The sequence below is a fragment of the Oryx dammah genome, unplaced genomic scaffold, assembly GCF_014754425.2.
Source record: "Oryx dammah isolate SB20612 unplaced genomic scaffold, SCBI_Odam_1.1 HiC_scaffold_4, whole genome shotgun sequence".
Lineage (NCBI taxonomy): Eukaryota > Metazoa > Chordata > Mammalia > Artiodactyla > Bovidae > Oryx > Oryx dammah.
Window position 1 is genome coordinate 29,087,817 of NW_024070188.1, and position 16,861 is coordinate 29,104,677.

At 40.6% G+C, this 16,861-nt stretch overlaps 1 protein-coding gene and 1 long non-coding RNA gene across 2 annotated transcripts in view; both read right to left on the bottom strand.

Moving 5' to 3' along the window:
• FOXO3 (forkhead box O3) overlaps positions 1–16,861 on the bottom strand; it is a 125,417-nt gene that overhangs the window by 85,993 nt on the left and 22,563 nt on the right. The gene's annotated exons all lie outside the window — the stretch shown is intronic.
• LOC120862530 overlaps positions 5,317–16,861 on the bottom strand; it is a 28,669-nt gene continuing 17,124 nt past the window's right edge. Inside the window, exons 3-4 of the long non-coding RNA XR_005720798.1 lie at positions 9,355–9,360; positions 5,317–7,310 (exon numbers count right to left, since the gene is read on the bottom strand). This is a non-coding gene — a long non-coding RNA (uncharacterized LOC120862530). The remainder of the gene's footprint in view (positions 7,311–9,354; positions 9,361–16,861) is intronic.

Below are 16,861 nucleotides of genomic sequence, written 5' to 3' on the forward strand. Positions count from 1 at the left end.
GAGAAAAATTATTTCAAAATAGAACTAAACTCTGAGATTAAAATAAGTTGATATATTCCAGAGCCCTCATACTGCCATGAAGGAAAATGATGCTACATATCAGTCTGGGAAAGGCTAAATTAGCCAATACTCCCCCGGCAGGTCACCCTCTCTCCTCCATTTGGCAGAGACTCCTTCCTGTATTATATATACCTGGAGATAAGAACAACCAACTTGATGTTCAACACTATATTTTCTTTCCTAGGTCAACATGCATATGAATGTTCTAGATACTTAATTTTCTTTTCTTTTTTCAGCCATACCACATGGCTTGTGGGCTCTCAATTCCCCGACCAGGGATTTAACATAGGTCACTGTAGTGAAAAAGCCCAGAATCCTAACCATTAGGCCACCAGAGAACTCCCACCAGATAAACTGAAGACCACCAATGCTGTAAGAATCGTAAGAAATTGGGAAAAAATGACAATAGAAAGTTTTATCATCCTTAAAAAGTGAACAATTTTTATGGACGATATTTTACTTGATTCACTCATTTTGTTACATTCCCTGTTAGTCTTCAGCTATGAACCTGTGTATTAAAATGGCAAAATGAGTAAGGACTGCTTATAACTTTAAGAAGAAAAACGCCAGATTCTGCTAGCCTCCTTTATTCATTTATTTGTAAGAATGAGGTCTGCCTCCATTATGTCAATTAAGCACCGAACAAGTTGGTGGGCACAATCTCTTCTGAAATTGTCCAACCTTCTGTAAGAGTGACTAGCTATTCTAAGAGGTAAACAATTTTTACTGAAATCAGACTGATTCAGGTTAAATATGGTACCACAGGTAAAGAAGAAAACAAGTAACTATAGATCTTGAAACACAAAAAGGAGAAAACATCTTACACTGGAAGGAATGTCAGTTTGTCATATTCCAACCAGAAAGTAACTCTGAAACCAGACTTCATTTATATCAGAGAAACAAAAATACATTCCCCAGGTTTTAGTAGATATATATTCTTAACCTCATCTTAATCCTTGAAAATCACTGCCTAGTCACACACACAGAAACACTAAAATACTTTAGCATGAGAAAGAAAAGTATCTCAAAAAAGTCTATACTTAAATCTCACTCATCTCTAAGAGCTTCAGATGAGCATAACACACAGACACACATACAAATATCACTACATTGTTTATATTAACCAGTTTTTATAAAAAGTGATTCACATCTCAAAGGTTTTTTCTTTTTTAAGGTCTAGTTCTTCTGCGCCAATATGAGATACAAAAGAAAACAACATATAGAAATTCAGAATTCTTTGTATCCATCTTATACCACGTCTTCTGAGGTTTTAGCAGACTCCCAAATCTCATGCAAAACAAGATCTTGGTGGTATTCTCTGATTCTAGAAGATTTTCTTAGGCAAGCAAGATTGGAAAACTAACAGTTGAGTTGTGGATGTATGCTGCTACTGGGTAAGGGAGAAATTTATGAAGATTTATTAAAGTAATAATGCTCTGTGTTGTCAAGGGCATGGAAATGGGCACTGCTGGTGGGAGTCCAGCAGGTTTTTATGAAAGATAAAAAGAGATACAAGGGGGAAAAGTTTTAAAATTATGCATACTCTGAGGCATCAATTCCACTTCTAGAAATAAAAGATGTGCATAAAGACTTATCTACAACTCTAAAAGATACATGCACCCTAATGTTCATAGCAGCATTATTTACAATTGCCAAGATATTGAAATAACCTAAGTGTCTGTAATAGACAAATAGATAAAGAAGATATGGTATATATACACAGTGTGGTACAGATATACTCAGCCAAAAAAAAAAAAGAACAAAATTTTGTCATTTGTAGCAACATGAATGGATTTGGAGGGCATTACACTATGTGAAAACATGCTATGAAAAACACATTATGCCATCATTAAATGTTATGCCATCATTAAAACAAAGTCATTGGACATTTAGCCCAGAAAATGGAAATTTATGTTCACACAAAAACATGTACACAAATGTTCATAGCAGCTTTATTCAAAATAGCCCCTAATTGGAAATAACCCAAATATCCAGTCAGCTGATAAATGGATAAATAAAATGTGATATATCCAAATAATAGAATACTATTCAGCAATAAAAAATAAACTATTGATTATGTGTAACAACTTGGATAAATCTTCAGGGAATTAGGTTAATGGAAAAAGTCAGTTCCGAAAGGTCACATACTGTATCATTCTTGTATACACTTACACTGCATTTTGAAAAGACTAAATTACAAAAAGGGAGAACAGATGAGTGGTGCCAGGGGTCAGGGTGGAGGCAATAAAAGGTGTGTATGGCTATAAAAGGGCAACAGGAAGAACCCTAGTGATAGCAATGTCCTATAGCTTGAACGTATCAAGGTCAGTAACTTGCCTGTAGGTACTAGAATTTTGCAAGATATCGCCAATTGGGGAATCTGGGGACGGCATATGGGATCTCTCTGTATTATTTCTTACAACTGCATGTAAGTCTACAATTATTTCAAAATAAGATGTTTAATTTTTTAATTAAAGTCATTAACAATTGTTAATGATATGGAAAAGTTTCCATAAATCCCACTCCTTTTATGAAAACTGACCAAGTTCCTGAGGCTTATAGGAAAAAACAGGTTTTAAGGCCATAGGTATAATAATACATAATACTAGTCAGCCAAACAATTAAAAATAAGCACAATAAAAGGTTAACAATAAACCACAGAATCATAGGCGGTTTTTATTTTCTTCGTTTTTGCAATCGGCGGTTTTACATTTTCATCAGTGAACACAAATATTTTAATAATGAAAGAAAATATTCAGCACCAATTCGTGTTAAGCTAATCCTCCTAGGTAATACAATAAGATTTGTCAGTAGTCTCTTAAAAGTGAATGACTTTAAAAAATTGCAAATATGTATGGTGATGGATGTTAACTAAATTTATTGTGGTTACACTTCAAAATAATATACACATATAAAATCATTACATTGTACACCTAAAACTAATACAATGTTAAATGTCTACTGTATCTCAATAAGAAAGAAATAAAAACAAATAAAGTAAATGGCTTACTTCTCAGAAGTCTTGAAAGACCAATATCTAGAGGCAAATGTTACTGGGCAGCAACTCAATCTTTTGCTCAAATAGAGGGCTGGTATAGCCAGGTGGATCTTTTAGGAAAGAACCATCTATGCAACATCTTTTTGCTGGAATGTGGTTACATTCTGGAAGAAAACTTGAAATGGGACAATCTACATCCACAGTCAAAAATAAATAGGATGGAAAGAAGGGATGGAATTTGTCTGAAGAAAGAGTATAAGCCTTAACAGAAAGAACTATATGGTGGATGTGGAGCAAAGCCTACTTCTCAGATACTTACTCTAAAGCATTGCTAAGTTTGTAAATCAGAGTTTAATGGACTAAAATTTGTCACTGGCTTGTTTCCCCGCCGCTGCCCCCCCCCACCCCACCCAAGGAAGGTGGAAGAGGGTTTTACAAAACTAAGCCCACTGAAATAAAGTCAAAAATATTAATAAACTCAGGAAAGTCTTCTGTGACAGTTAACCAAGAAAAAAGATCAACTCTGTAGTAGAAAAGACCATCTTTGTAGAAGCACAAAATTCCCATCAAATGCCAGGGCAAGGCATACACCACATAAAAGATCATTATGAGAAGCCTTATAAAAGCCTATAATTTTAAAGTATTTATGCTTTCTTTTTTCAATTCAATTTATTTAGGCTGTGCTGGGTCTTCACTGCTGCCCAGGCTTTTCTCTACTTGCAGTGTGTGGGTTTCTCATTGCAGTGGCTTCTCCTGTTGCGGAGCATGGGCCTTACAGCACACGAGATTCAGTAGTTATGGCTCCTGCGTTCTAGAGCATAGGCTCAATAGTTGTGGTGCATAGGCTTAAACACTCCATAGCATGTGGAATCTTCTCGGATCAGGGATCAAACCCGTGTCTCCTGCATTGGCAGGTGGATTCTTTACCACTGAGCCATCAGAGAAGCCCTATACTACTTTCTAAATCAAACAGTAAACACCATTCAAAATAGGAAAAATAACTGTATTCAAAACATAAATCTACAAATTCCAGTTGTGATAAGTACACAGACACTCACATACACACAATTCTAGACATAGCTGAGAGCATACAGATGTATAGAAATAAAATATTTGGGGGGACGGTATCCTAACTTGAATGGAATTTGTAACCTATTGCAGTTAATCATGTTGAATTGATTCATAGTGCTTTTCAGGTTTACTATATCCTTTTACTTTCTGTATATTCCTTCTATTAGTTTTGAGAGTCTGATACTGAAACTTCAATTAAAAATCTTAATTTATTTACATAAAATATTACTTGCTATATACAGTGGGATTACATGTAACTTTGTTCTGTATTTTCCAAGTCTCCTGTAAATGTGTTATCATACTTCCATAATTTAAATACTAAAAAAGAGAAAAAATATTTGGGGGTCCTAAAATAAGCCTAAAATAATACCTAAAAGGATTATACTTTTTATATAAAATTGCCCTGTTTAAAAGAAAATCCCTATTTAAAACGCATATGTTTTAAAGAACACTCCTAAGCCTTTTTCAGTTCAGAGGGTCATTTACTTATTAACTGGAATAATAACAGGGTAAAAGGAAGATGGAGGGCAAGGAATAAAAAAACACCCTGCTCTTGCAAAGTTATTCTGATCCAGGAATATGCAGACAGATGTCATTCAACTTTCTAATAAACCCAGTTTACATCTCAAGTTTCTTATATAGTAACTTAATAATCTTTCTATTAATTACATCTAAAAAAGAAAAGGAGAGAAAAAGAACATGCATAGAGGAGACTGAGAAATCTCTCCCTGGCCATTTTAGTGAAAAGCCAAGAGTAAAACCCATTACCATACTTCTTTCGATAGAGCAAAGAAGTATATCTCTCCCTCTTCTCTTGAGATAGAGGGCCTCTGCCCTAGGTGGGAGTCTTCCAGTCATTACCAGGTTGCAGTGAAATGAACAGAGACTATCAACAATTTCATCTTGCTATATAAGTCTGGTTGGCATTCCTGGAAACCATTTGTCTGCCAAACCAATTCCATGAATGGAAGCCTTCCCAGAACATATTCAGAATTCTTGCCCTAAATCTCTGTTTCCATGATGGTGAATTTCCAGTAAGTCAATCTCCATAAAATGTGTAACACTCCTCCCCCCAGCCCACCCCCAAATCTGGATAGCCCCAAACCTTTGGAATTGTGCTTCTGACTCATGGTGTACTTCAAAACTTTGCTCAAGAGTCGGTTCTAGATTTTTTTTCTCCTCTTTCCCAGTAGTCCCAGCACAAACAGTTGGTTCAGAGCATGGCCAGTGTGTCTCAGTGGCTTTTTTTTTGGACATCCTGCTTGCGGTTGCCTTGGTTCAGTTTATCACTCAGCAACTGCTTGGTAATCCCCTGTCATCCCCACCGTGAATGTGCACATCAACAGAGCTGGGGAGCGACGTGTCAGCAGAACCGAGCCAATCCCTTCCTCCTCTGAAGGCTGAGGTGACGTAAGTGAAGATGAAGAAACCACTGAAGAACACAATTCTAGGGCAAAAAGACCATTTCAAACCGAGAGAAGCAAGGTGGTAGGGGGAGGTCCTTCACTAAACTGGGGGAGACAGAAGACAGGAGGGTCCAGAGGAAGGCACGAATTAAATCAGAGAGAACCCACATTACTGTATTATTATGAACTGCATGGGAACCAGATCCTTAAAGACAGACACGAGCCTCACCAAGTATTTGGGAACCTAAAAACTGCATGAAAGAAATTATATCTCTATTTTTTATTAAGTTTTTTCTTGCTTTAGCTTGAAGGTTCACAAATTCTAGCTTAGAATTTATGTGTTTGGAAGAGGTTATTTAACAAATATGGCTGACTAGAAGTAGTTTCAGCAAAGGAAGAAGAATCACTAACTTAAAAAAAATAAAAATAAAAGCCAAAGCACGGATCCTAATTTTAGAACCTCTTTAGTACTGTAGTAGGTGGCATGTGATGGACTCTGTGATACACCTCAAAAGCCAGGCAGACCTAAGTGCTTATTAAAAATTAGAAGAAACACTGAGATTTGTTCCCAAAATAGCTCTCCAACTACCACACATGGTACCGCTGGACTCAGCCACATACAGGTCTACAGTATGAGCCATCAAAGCGTATTAATACTGCAGAATATCTATTTTTAAAAATATATATCAAAAACATGCAGGCACATAACCAAGTGAATGCTAGGCTCAGGAGACTGATAACACAGTAGAACAGGCATAGCAGAATCAAAGTGCCCTTTGCCCTGTAAAGGCAAAATTTAGGCTTAATTTTAGCCCATGGAATCCATAATTTCACATAATCATTATCCAGAATGGTATGAATACCACAAGGCAGCAAGGAGATGTCCTGATCTCATTAAACACATCACAATCATTTTGTTTAAGAAGAAACAATTTCTCTTAAGCTAGCATCCTCACAGCTGAAAAGGAAACTCCCTTTTACACCTGGAGACATTAATTTTGTTCTACTTCCATGTGTTACCTGGTCTCAGACTGGTGGGCTTCTGGGTTTAACGGGTGACATCACTTCTGACAGCTCAGCTGGACACTCTCAGGTCTGCTGTTTTGTTTTTTTTTTTTTCCTGTCCCTGGTAGGAACTCACACAACTTCTGGGCTGTGTGCCTCTCAACACAGTCCAATGGCATCACTCACATTCTTGCATATCCCCTCTGGGCCACGGGAAGACACAACCGCATGGCCTACTTATGGTCTCACTTAGCTTCTGCTACCTCCACAGTGATATTTTCTAATCTCTGGGGATTTCTTTCTGCTTATTGTGAGTTCAGGATGTCATCCACACCTCAGAAAGGACAAGTTTCTCTAACCCAGTATTTCATTTCCTAACGTGTGTTCTGCTGACAACTGTTTTCTGCAGAAAGCATTCCTTGGACCTGAAACTGGGAGATGCTGGATTAAACTATGTAAAACAGGTTCTTTACTGCAGGACTCCTCAGGGACATGAGCCAGAAGATATGCATGTTCGAGACTCTAAAGGGTGATAGTATATTAAGCATTTTCCAAGTTCATCTAACCACAAATCTTTTAAGAAACAGTATGTGTGATCATGCTAGGGTTTTAGAGTCTCCCAAACACTCTACAATTTTGCCTCTGGACAGGTGCACGGTGACCTCCTCTTTCCCCTGAATAGTCCTGCTCAGCACTATCTTGGACTCTCACCTCCTGCTTAAACTTTCCCACCCCCTCACAAACAAACATTCTCCTTCCCTGCTTTATCACTCATCAACTCATAACTCTTCCAAGTAATCTGGACATAGGTTTTTCCCCCTCTGTATATCCAAGTCCACATTCCTACTTTTACTTTGAGCAGTATTTTTTTAATTAGGGAATTAAACAGAAGTCCATGGATGGGATTTAGAACATAAACAAGCTCCTAAAATTGTATGTAAATCACATGCAAAATGTCTTATGTAACCACATTTTTCTGGACATAGGCAGTACAACTCTCTCAAAGGGGTCTGATAATAACACATAAATAATAGGAAAAATTGTATTATAAAAATATTTTCAATGCTATGGGATAATGGAATGGAGAGGAGACATATAGAAAATAGAGCATTTGACCTTTTTGGTAAAATAATACATACTGACAGATTATAAGTTTAGGGAAAATTCTAAAAAGGGAATATTGTAGGAAGGAAAAACAAAATGGTAAGCTTAAACAAAAATGACAGGAGAAAGGAATCAGGGTCTAAAGCAAAGCTGGACAGAATGACAGAGGACCAGGCTGCCACCACTAAAACATTTTACTGGAATACTGAAACATACTATTGCTGTTGTTCAGTCGCTCAGTCACGTCCAACTCTTTTGTGACTCCCCCTGAACTGCAGCATGCCAGACTTCCCTGTCCTTCACCACTTTTCAAAGCTTGCTCAAACTCATGTCCATTGAGTAGGTGATGCCATCTAACAATCTCATCCTCTGTCATCCCCTTCTCCTCCTGCCTTCAATCTTTCCCAGCATCAGGGTCTCTTCTGATAAGTTAGCTCTTTGCATCAGGTGGCCAAATTATTGGAGCTTCAGCCTCAGCATCAGTCCTTCCAAAGCAATATCCTATGCTTAACCCTACATATTTTGCAATAATGCAAAATCAATTTCCAACTGAACTATGAAGCTTATCACTAACAAGATAAAGTGGCAGCTTCCCTGATATCTCAGTTGGTAAAGAATCCACTGCAATGCAGGAGACCCCAGTTCGATTCCTGGGTCGGGAAGATCCCCTAGAGAGGGACAGGCTAGCCACTCCAGTATTCCTGGGTTTCCCTTGTGGTTCAGCTGGTAAAGAATCTGCCTGCAATGCGGGAGACCTGGGTTTGATCCCTGGGTTGGGAAGATCCCCTGAAGACGGGAAAGGCTACCCACTCCAGTATTCTGGCCTGGAGAATGCCATGGACTATATATAGTCCATGGGGTCACAAAGAGTCAGACACGACCAAGCGACTTTCACTTTGGCATGGTAACACCAGCAAGGCACACATAACATGTGGTCTTACAGAGGTCATTGTGATTTCATGTGTGCACAAAAAGTTCCCTTTAGATAGTAATTACTATAAACATAAAAGTAGGTTTTATTCTAAAGTGTCAGAAACGAGAGACGTAAGAAGGCAGATTCTATAAAGCTTTTGCTTTCATTATGCCTTTCTGTCCTGGAGTAAATAACTAATCTTCAGGAACTGCATTAACAAACTTGCCCTCCCCTCTAGAAAGGCATGTTTCTAAGAGAAAACATCGAACAATGACACGGCAAACGCATCCCCTGTACCCAATAGCTTTTTGTTGAGTTTTTTCATAATAAAAACATATGTGGTATTTCATATGAAACAACAATGCTTGGGAAGTAAATTCAATATAGTCAGCACCAAAGATTTTCTATATCATTAGTTAAATTCTGCTCAAGTTGAAGAGTTAGAGCTGTGACAGTTATATTGAAAAGTATTTTCACCCTAACTCCTTCTTCAGAAATACTTCCAGTATTCAATCTGCATGCCACAGCACTACCTAAAAGCACTATATGTTCACAGGTTTCATAAACTCAACAAAAATAAGCAGCAGGCTTTTGACCTCGACAACTTGTGGCTTGACAAGGGTTTGCAAAACACAGCTGCTGGGAGCAGAGGGGAGTGGGAAAGATGGAAGTCACACCTCTTAAAAAAAAAAAAAAATCTCTGCTTGAGAACAACATTAAAATACCGAAGGATAAACCAAACTCTTAGTTCTTGCCAGTGTTGTTTGGGGAACCACCATGAAAATACTTTGGATCACAAACATCTCTGCCAAAATCACGCATTTTCCCTGACACTATAGCCCACTAACCCACATTCTGAAATGGTTTCTATACAAAGGAAGGGGGAGACGCCCCACGAAACCGCTCAGGTGAAGCCCATTCTTATCTCACAGCACAAGGGCGTCAGGAGGCGGTTTGGAAAGAGCTGAGTTTTTGCCAGAGTCAACAAAGCCAGATTTGGGGACGAGGGCTGCTTGTGCCAACCTATCCCAACTCAGTCACTGCGACAGGACAGCCAGGCCCTGAGGCCACTGGGGCGTGAGGGGGCACGGAAGACCAGGGCCACCACCAGGGACGCAGAGCCCGGCTCTGTCATTTGTATTCTTAAAGAGTTTGCAGCAGGAGAATGAAACTAGCAGGGCCAAGCCCACGGAAGAAGGGCTGTGATAGGGCGGTGAGGGCACAGAGGGAAATGGGGCTGAGGCCGCTCACCTGACCCTAGGGCCAGGAGGCCAGTACCTCGGTTCTATTAATAAGAAGCCAGAACTCCAGTAACTCGCCTGGAGTTTTCTTTATTTGGCTTGTAACCAGAGGTGCTTTTAGATAAGCTTTAGATTTTCTAACAACTCTCCTGAGAAAGGGAAGGAAGAGGGAGGTAGGGACTCTCTTTTCTTCTCTAAAGTTTCATAAACTTCATCTGCTTTATTTTGTGAACAAATAGACAGCTCACACCCATATAAAAATCTCAAGTGGTCCCCATCAACTTGAAATTAATTTACCAACAACTTTTGGGAGAGGGAAAAACCAGAAAGAGGGAAGAGCATCTGCATAAAGCTCTGTACCATCTCTCTGCTCAGCTCTAGTCGTCCTAAGGAAGCCAGTTTACAGAAACACAAGCACACAACCAAAAGATGTCCAAGAGAAATACAGCAAAGAAAAAAAAAATTACCTTCCCCACCCCCACCCCTAATTATTTAGCTCTTCTCTGGCACAGCTTACCTTTCTTATTCTTTTGAGCTCATCTATTTTAAAACAGTAAGATCTAAAATATCTGCACACCCTATTTCCCAATCAACATCTTTTGATAAACTAGGAAATAAAAGAACATCTTGTTACTATAATGCGTAATCCTCCCTTCTAAGAAAAAACACTTGAACCAATTCCAGCTAACATGATCCATTAAGAGCAAGCCTGTTCTTTCTTAAAGCCTAACTCTGATTATATATGGAGGACTCGAACTTTAAGAATACACACTCAACAATGTTCCCAATACCTGGACGTTTCAAATTACCCTATAAATTATACATTCCTGAGCATGCATTCACTTCTCTGTGGACACACAAATAACCTAACTTCTAATGGGATTAAGATTAAAGACCAGGTGCAGGGGGCAGGGAGCCATGAAAATGCTGAGGACCATCCTCCACCCCTTACCCACCAAATTACCACCCGTGCAACCATTCTCAACAAACGGCTTCTCAGAGACTCTAAAACCACAACAAGTGTGCGCCCCTAGGCCCCAGCTGGGCCAGAAGCGGACTTCATGACATTCTCTTTAAGTACTCACAGAGAAGCTTAGGCAGGTGTGAGGAACCATGGCACAATTATCTGAGGACACACACCCTCTTCCCACACACACACACTCACACTTCCACCACACCTCCATTCCAGAGAACCACTAATGCTTAAAAGGCCGCCTACATGAAAAATAATTTCAGGGGAATTTAATATGCGTTCTTGCTGACGACTAACAAGGACTCTAAGTTCCCAAAAGGAAAGAATTTTCTAAAGCTCAAATCACAAAAACAGTGATCAAGCAGAAGAGATGGGCAGCTTCTTAAGCAGTCATGAACACCGGAATAAATGAAGAACGTCAAAGCAAAGGGCCAGGCTTACTATGCTGAAAAACTGGCCAATATGCATGATTTGTTCCTCGAGCTGCACAAATTCCAATCATAGCCTTTCTAAACTTTCTCCTCTTTTAAAATCAATTTTATTGATGTATTATTTACATACCAAAAATGCACCCTTCTTCAGCAGTTAGATGAATTCTGACAAATGTATACATCAATGTAACCACCACAAATATACAGTACAATTTTCATCTCCCCAGAGAGTTCCCTTATGCCCTTTGAGCAGTCAGTCTCCTACCCCCGTAGCCCCTGGTGATCACCGATTGGTTTTGTGTCACCATGGGTGAATCTTGCCTTTTCTATAACTTCATAATAAATGAAATCAAACAGCTTGCACCTTCTGCATGTTTGAAAATCATTCTTTTTTTTTTAATCAGTGGCTGTTACTCTTTATTGCTGAGTAACACTCCTTTTGAATCAAGATACTACAATTATTCAAATTTTTAAAATAAAAAGGCAGCTGTGGTTAACTCTAAAAGGTACATAAAACTTCTTAAAATGTATTTATTTTTTAATTGAAGGATAATTGCTTTACAGAACTTTGTTGTTTTCTGTTAAACCATAAAACTTAAGAATACCATTATTTTTTTTCTTTCAAAGTAGCTGTAACCTCTAAGTAACTGAAGTGTGGATCTCAAAACCTTTGGCTTCAGGAACACAGGTTTTGTTTTGTTTCACCTCCCTACACAATAATTTGTTCGATTAAATGGAAAGAAAAATGACAACCTGAGATTTCTGTTTACTGCCAGCTCAAGATGATATTTCAAGCTGCTGAAGAACTATGAGGAAACTGTATCCAAGCAAATTTTTATGTGCTGCTTCCTGAATGCCTGACCCAAAAGTGAACTTCAGGGCTATGTTTAATTTAATTCTCATCCTTCTGCTTCTGCCTGATTATAGTCAGAATTTGGGGTTTCATGCTGACTCCTGAGTTACTTTACCACCAAAAGGATATGATGAGATTGCCTCAAGAAGTCCTGTTTAGAAAATAAATGAAAATATATCACTTAAACTGTGTTCACCCTAACTGCCTTAGAGACCCAGGTTTGATCCCTGGGTCAGGAAGATCCCCTGGAGAAGGGAATGGCTACCCACTCCAGTATTCTTGCCTGGAGAACTCATGGACAGAAGAGCCTGGTGGGCTTTTAGTCCACAGGGTCGCAAAGAGTCGGACACGACTGTGGGACTAAGGCACTTTTAACTGTCCAAATCAGGAAGCCCACTACTATTTAGAGGAGAACACAGTTTGGGAAACACTGTTCTAACAGATGCAAAGAATATCCCTAGGAGGGCTGCCCAGCTGTAATGGGTAAGGTTATCCTGAATGTAAATGGACCACCCTTAGCCCCACTGTTGGGTACAATGTCAAAACCTGAGGTTCTGACAGAGCTCCCAGTAGTCCCAGCCGCACCTGGGCTGGGAAAGAGAAACTCTAATGCCCCAGAGGCAAAAGCAGATCTCTGTGACCCCATCCCCCACTCCCTACCTGCACCTCAAGTAGGTCTTTATATTAATAACAGTCACAGAGACAGGCAGCAACTTCTTTTGAAGGAAAGTTGTGGAATGAGAATTCAGCTTCCTTCCTACTCTGCTTAACCTATTAGCTGGGTGCTGAGTCCACTCCAAATTGTGGGCCTCAATTTCTTCTATTGAAGGAAGAGGCTGGCCTAGAATGAGCTGTTACTTCCTCCAGTCTGAAAGCAGTAATACGAGTCTCATAAAAGAGCAATAATGTTGGGACTTCCCTGGTGGTCCAGTGGCTAAGACTCCATGCTCCCAGTGGCCCCCTGCGTGGAACCTGGAACCATCCCTGGTCAGGGAACTAGATCCCATATGCTGCAACTAGAGATTCTTCATGCTGCACTAGACCTGGTATAGACAAATAAATAAATGAACATTTAAAGGAAAAAGGCAATAATGCCAAGATTAGGATGAGAAAAGCTGCACAATTTTTGAACCATGACAGAATCTGTAAATACGGCCATTCAAAATTCTGACAGAAACATAAGCCTCAATTGTTCATTCCTAATTTTGGGCCATTATAGTCTGTAAATAAGACTTTTGCCTATCTATTATCTCTTTCCTTTCCTCTAAAGTATTACCCTGTCAAAAAAAGGAGGGGTGGGGGAGAGGTGGGATTTAAATTAAATCCTATTAATAAGCTGCAGTCTTCACATTTAACTTTGTACATTTATATGCCTGTTTTCATCTGGAATACTAATGCTTAACAGCTTTTATTATGACTTATTGCATAGAAAATGGTCTTCTTTGATTAAGAATAAATCTCTAGAGGATGAAAAGTTCCCTGGGGGGAGGGGAATATTATATATATATATATATATATATATAAAAAACTTAATTTTGCAACAGTTTCAAACATGGGCAATATCTTTTGCATTTTGATTATTCATGAAGTTGCAAAGGATCACCTAAGCTTGACTAACATTCAGTATGAAACAGTTTATACACTTGAAATTAGAAGGCTGTGTCTTAGAATCCACATTAGGCAACACTGTATAATCCAAAAGCCCCTCAACTTTCCCATCAGAATCCAAGGAAAGCACTCCTTTCCTAAACATTAGTCACAGGATCCCATGCCGTGCAGACAGCCATGCAGCTCCAGCACGGTCTACCCAGCCTGACTCCTCCTACGGCTCTGAAAGTTCACAGCTGCTAAAGCTGAGGATTCTGTGGGGGCTCGGCTGCAGGGGAGAGAGCCTGTAGGTCTTCTCTGGAATCTGGGGAAGGGGTGTGTAGCTGGGGTATAAAGCCTGCACTCGAAGAACAAAAGCCTGCCTTGCAGATGGAGCGCTTTCCAAGACAGTCAGGAACAGCAGGACTGAGCGTGCTGGCAGGAGCACTCGTGTGCAGGCGCACAGTCCTTCTTAGTACTCGATGTCCCAGCCATGAGAGGAAGTAAACAAGGGCCCCGGCTTGTGCATGCGACTGTGTGACCCAGGCTGGCCGAGGCCTGGCTGGTCAAAACACTTGACCCTCCAGGCAAGGGTGCTAACGTCACAGAGCTCCAGAATGTGGGCTGTGTGTGACCAGGGAAAAATTACAAAGGCCAGCTTAAATACAGCCTAGATTTCTCTCCACCATTTAGATTTTCTTCTTTGAAAAACAGTAATTTTCTGAAGAAGTTCAGCAAAGCTGGAACACGGAAACAGCTGCATGTGGAATGGCCCACAGGAATCGCACCAGGCACTGTGCATGGTGCCATCCCTTCTCAAAATACAGCTCCATCGAACTACCCCAGCCCTACCAGACCCAAACAGGCTTAGCTATTTTATGTTAGGAAAGACCCTCAGAGATGTCCATTTTTAACTTCTCTACTGCAGAATGTTTACAATGTTTACCTAAGAAATATTAAGGAACTGAGATCCTGTCAGGACCTCTCATCAAAAATTGTCAGCATTCCTTCAACCTTAACCATTTTCCAGTCCTACCAGAGCAAACTACCTTTCTGGCTTTCACCCAGTTGCATAGAATAAACCCAGCAGAGCAGAAAGCATCCTGCAGAGGCTTTGCATGCAAGCACAAGGCACCATCAAGCCGGTCTGTTTCTTCAGCCCAGACCACTGCCTCCCCGAGCCAGCAAGACACCACATCTTCAGTCACTACTAAGACAGTCTAGTGTGTCCCAACAGTCAGTTTCTTCTTAGCCTCTGCCTCTTGGGGAGGGAGAAAGCAAGAGACTGGGAGAGCTGGGTCTGGGTCTCTGCATACACATCTTATTTTGTATAACACATGCATTCCTATAAAGCTGACTCTAATTGCACTTCTGGAATCTGATTTTTTAATGTAACAGCTCATTAATTAAACAAATGTATAACAACCTCAGTTATGTCTTTTTCATATATCTTAAGTTTTCATACAGTTCAGCTTTAAAAAAATACTATGATATTCAGTCCATGGTCCATGCCAATGAATCAGCATGCTCACAAAAAAAGTGACCACAAATGTGGAGAAAAACCGTGAGTAGACTTTTTAAAAATATATAGCTCAAAAGCAATTTACTTAGCTCACACTTATCATCTCTACCTTTGCTGAATTCATCAATTTAAAGATTTATTCTTAAATAAAACATCACAGGCAATGCAACTGGTTAGCAGACTGTCTCAAGAACTTCACAGCTTTTAACTCTGTTAAAGTAGCCTTAAGAAGCAGCTTCACTTTTAAATGGGACCTTACACTTAGAAGGTAGGTCCCTTTGGCCTTACTGCAAACAAGAGGTAACAGGACAGGCAGCTAGCCTAGTGAAAAGCTAGGGCAGGGAAGAGAATGGGAAGCCCTTCTCTAGCGTGTGTCCCAGTTAATTGTGTTCCAAACTAGTAACAGTTTGGAAACACCGGTCTGAGTCATCTCAGAGTGCAGGAATCCTTTAGTTTTCTATAAAAATACTTGTGTGTCCTACGACTGACTTAATGTAACACGAGCAGGCAAAAAGAAAGTTCCAGGTTCTAGAACCAAATGTATTATCGGGCAAGTCAACTAAGTACAGATAACCTCAGAGAGAAATTAAACATTTCGTCAAGGGTTTCTGATGACAATGCAAAAGCAGGCAAGTAAACTGTACTTTAAACAATGCCTTGTCTGTTTGCAGGAACATGGGCTGGCCTAAAATGGAGGGGAGGAAAAACAAGGACAGCGCCGAGGCCCAGCTTCCACTTCACAGGCAAACTGTGGAACCTGTGTGTGTGTGCACGCGCGCATGTGCATGCACACACACACACATACATATTCATTTTTGTAAGAATTAGCATAATCTGTGTCCCACCGGTGGGCACACAAAGCTCTGAGCACTGCCGGACACCCCACTCCCATTAGCCCCTGTATCTGATGCCTCCACATGGAGCCACAAGACTCCCATGAGTGGTCTGGGGACCAACTCTGCCCAGAGAAACAGTCTCGGGATCCCTTCATCTGTCACTTGGAGGCTGATTCCAGCCCCGAGCAACTGTTCTATGTAACAGGGGCCTCCGACAAAGGAAGGGAAGCCAGGAGGTGGAGCAGGCAGGCTAGGTATTCATTCACTGCCACTCAAGAGCCAGCTGGGCTGGGCCCACTGGGTGCACCAAACAACCACTGGACCCAGCTGGGGCCAGCCCCAGCCCCAAGCTTCAGATTCTTCAGCAACTAAAAAAGGAATCATCTTATCTTCAGGTTTTATCAGGAGAATGGTGCTCAATAAACCAACACGCTCTCCTTGCTGACTCCCTGGCCCTTCCCTGAGGCATCACGACAACCAGTCTGGTTTCACAACCCAAATCCTGGCAGACGCTAGACACCCCACCACACTGAGCTGAGCACCAACTGACCCCTAACATTCCCCTTCTGCTGAGCCCTGGGCTTCTTGGTAGACACAATTCCTTAAACAAAGACACCTACCTTCAGCCACATCGTCTCACTCCTCAGTTTCCCCACCAGCCTCAGCCTCCTGCCCTGGGCTGCTCTGAGGCCCTTCCCAAAGAACCTCATTCACGCTGCTTCGTCTGCGTAAGTCCCAGTTGCTCCCTAGGTCTGGAGCCACACACATCCAACCAAACTCCTGATATGTCAGAAACGGATTTACAAGGCTAGACAGACAGACAAAATACAATGAGGAGAGAACGCTCAGACTGGCTCACGA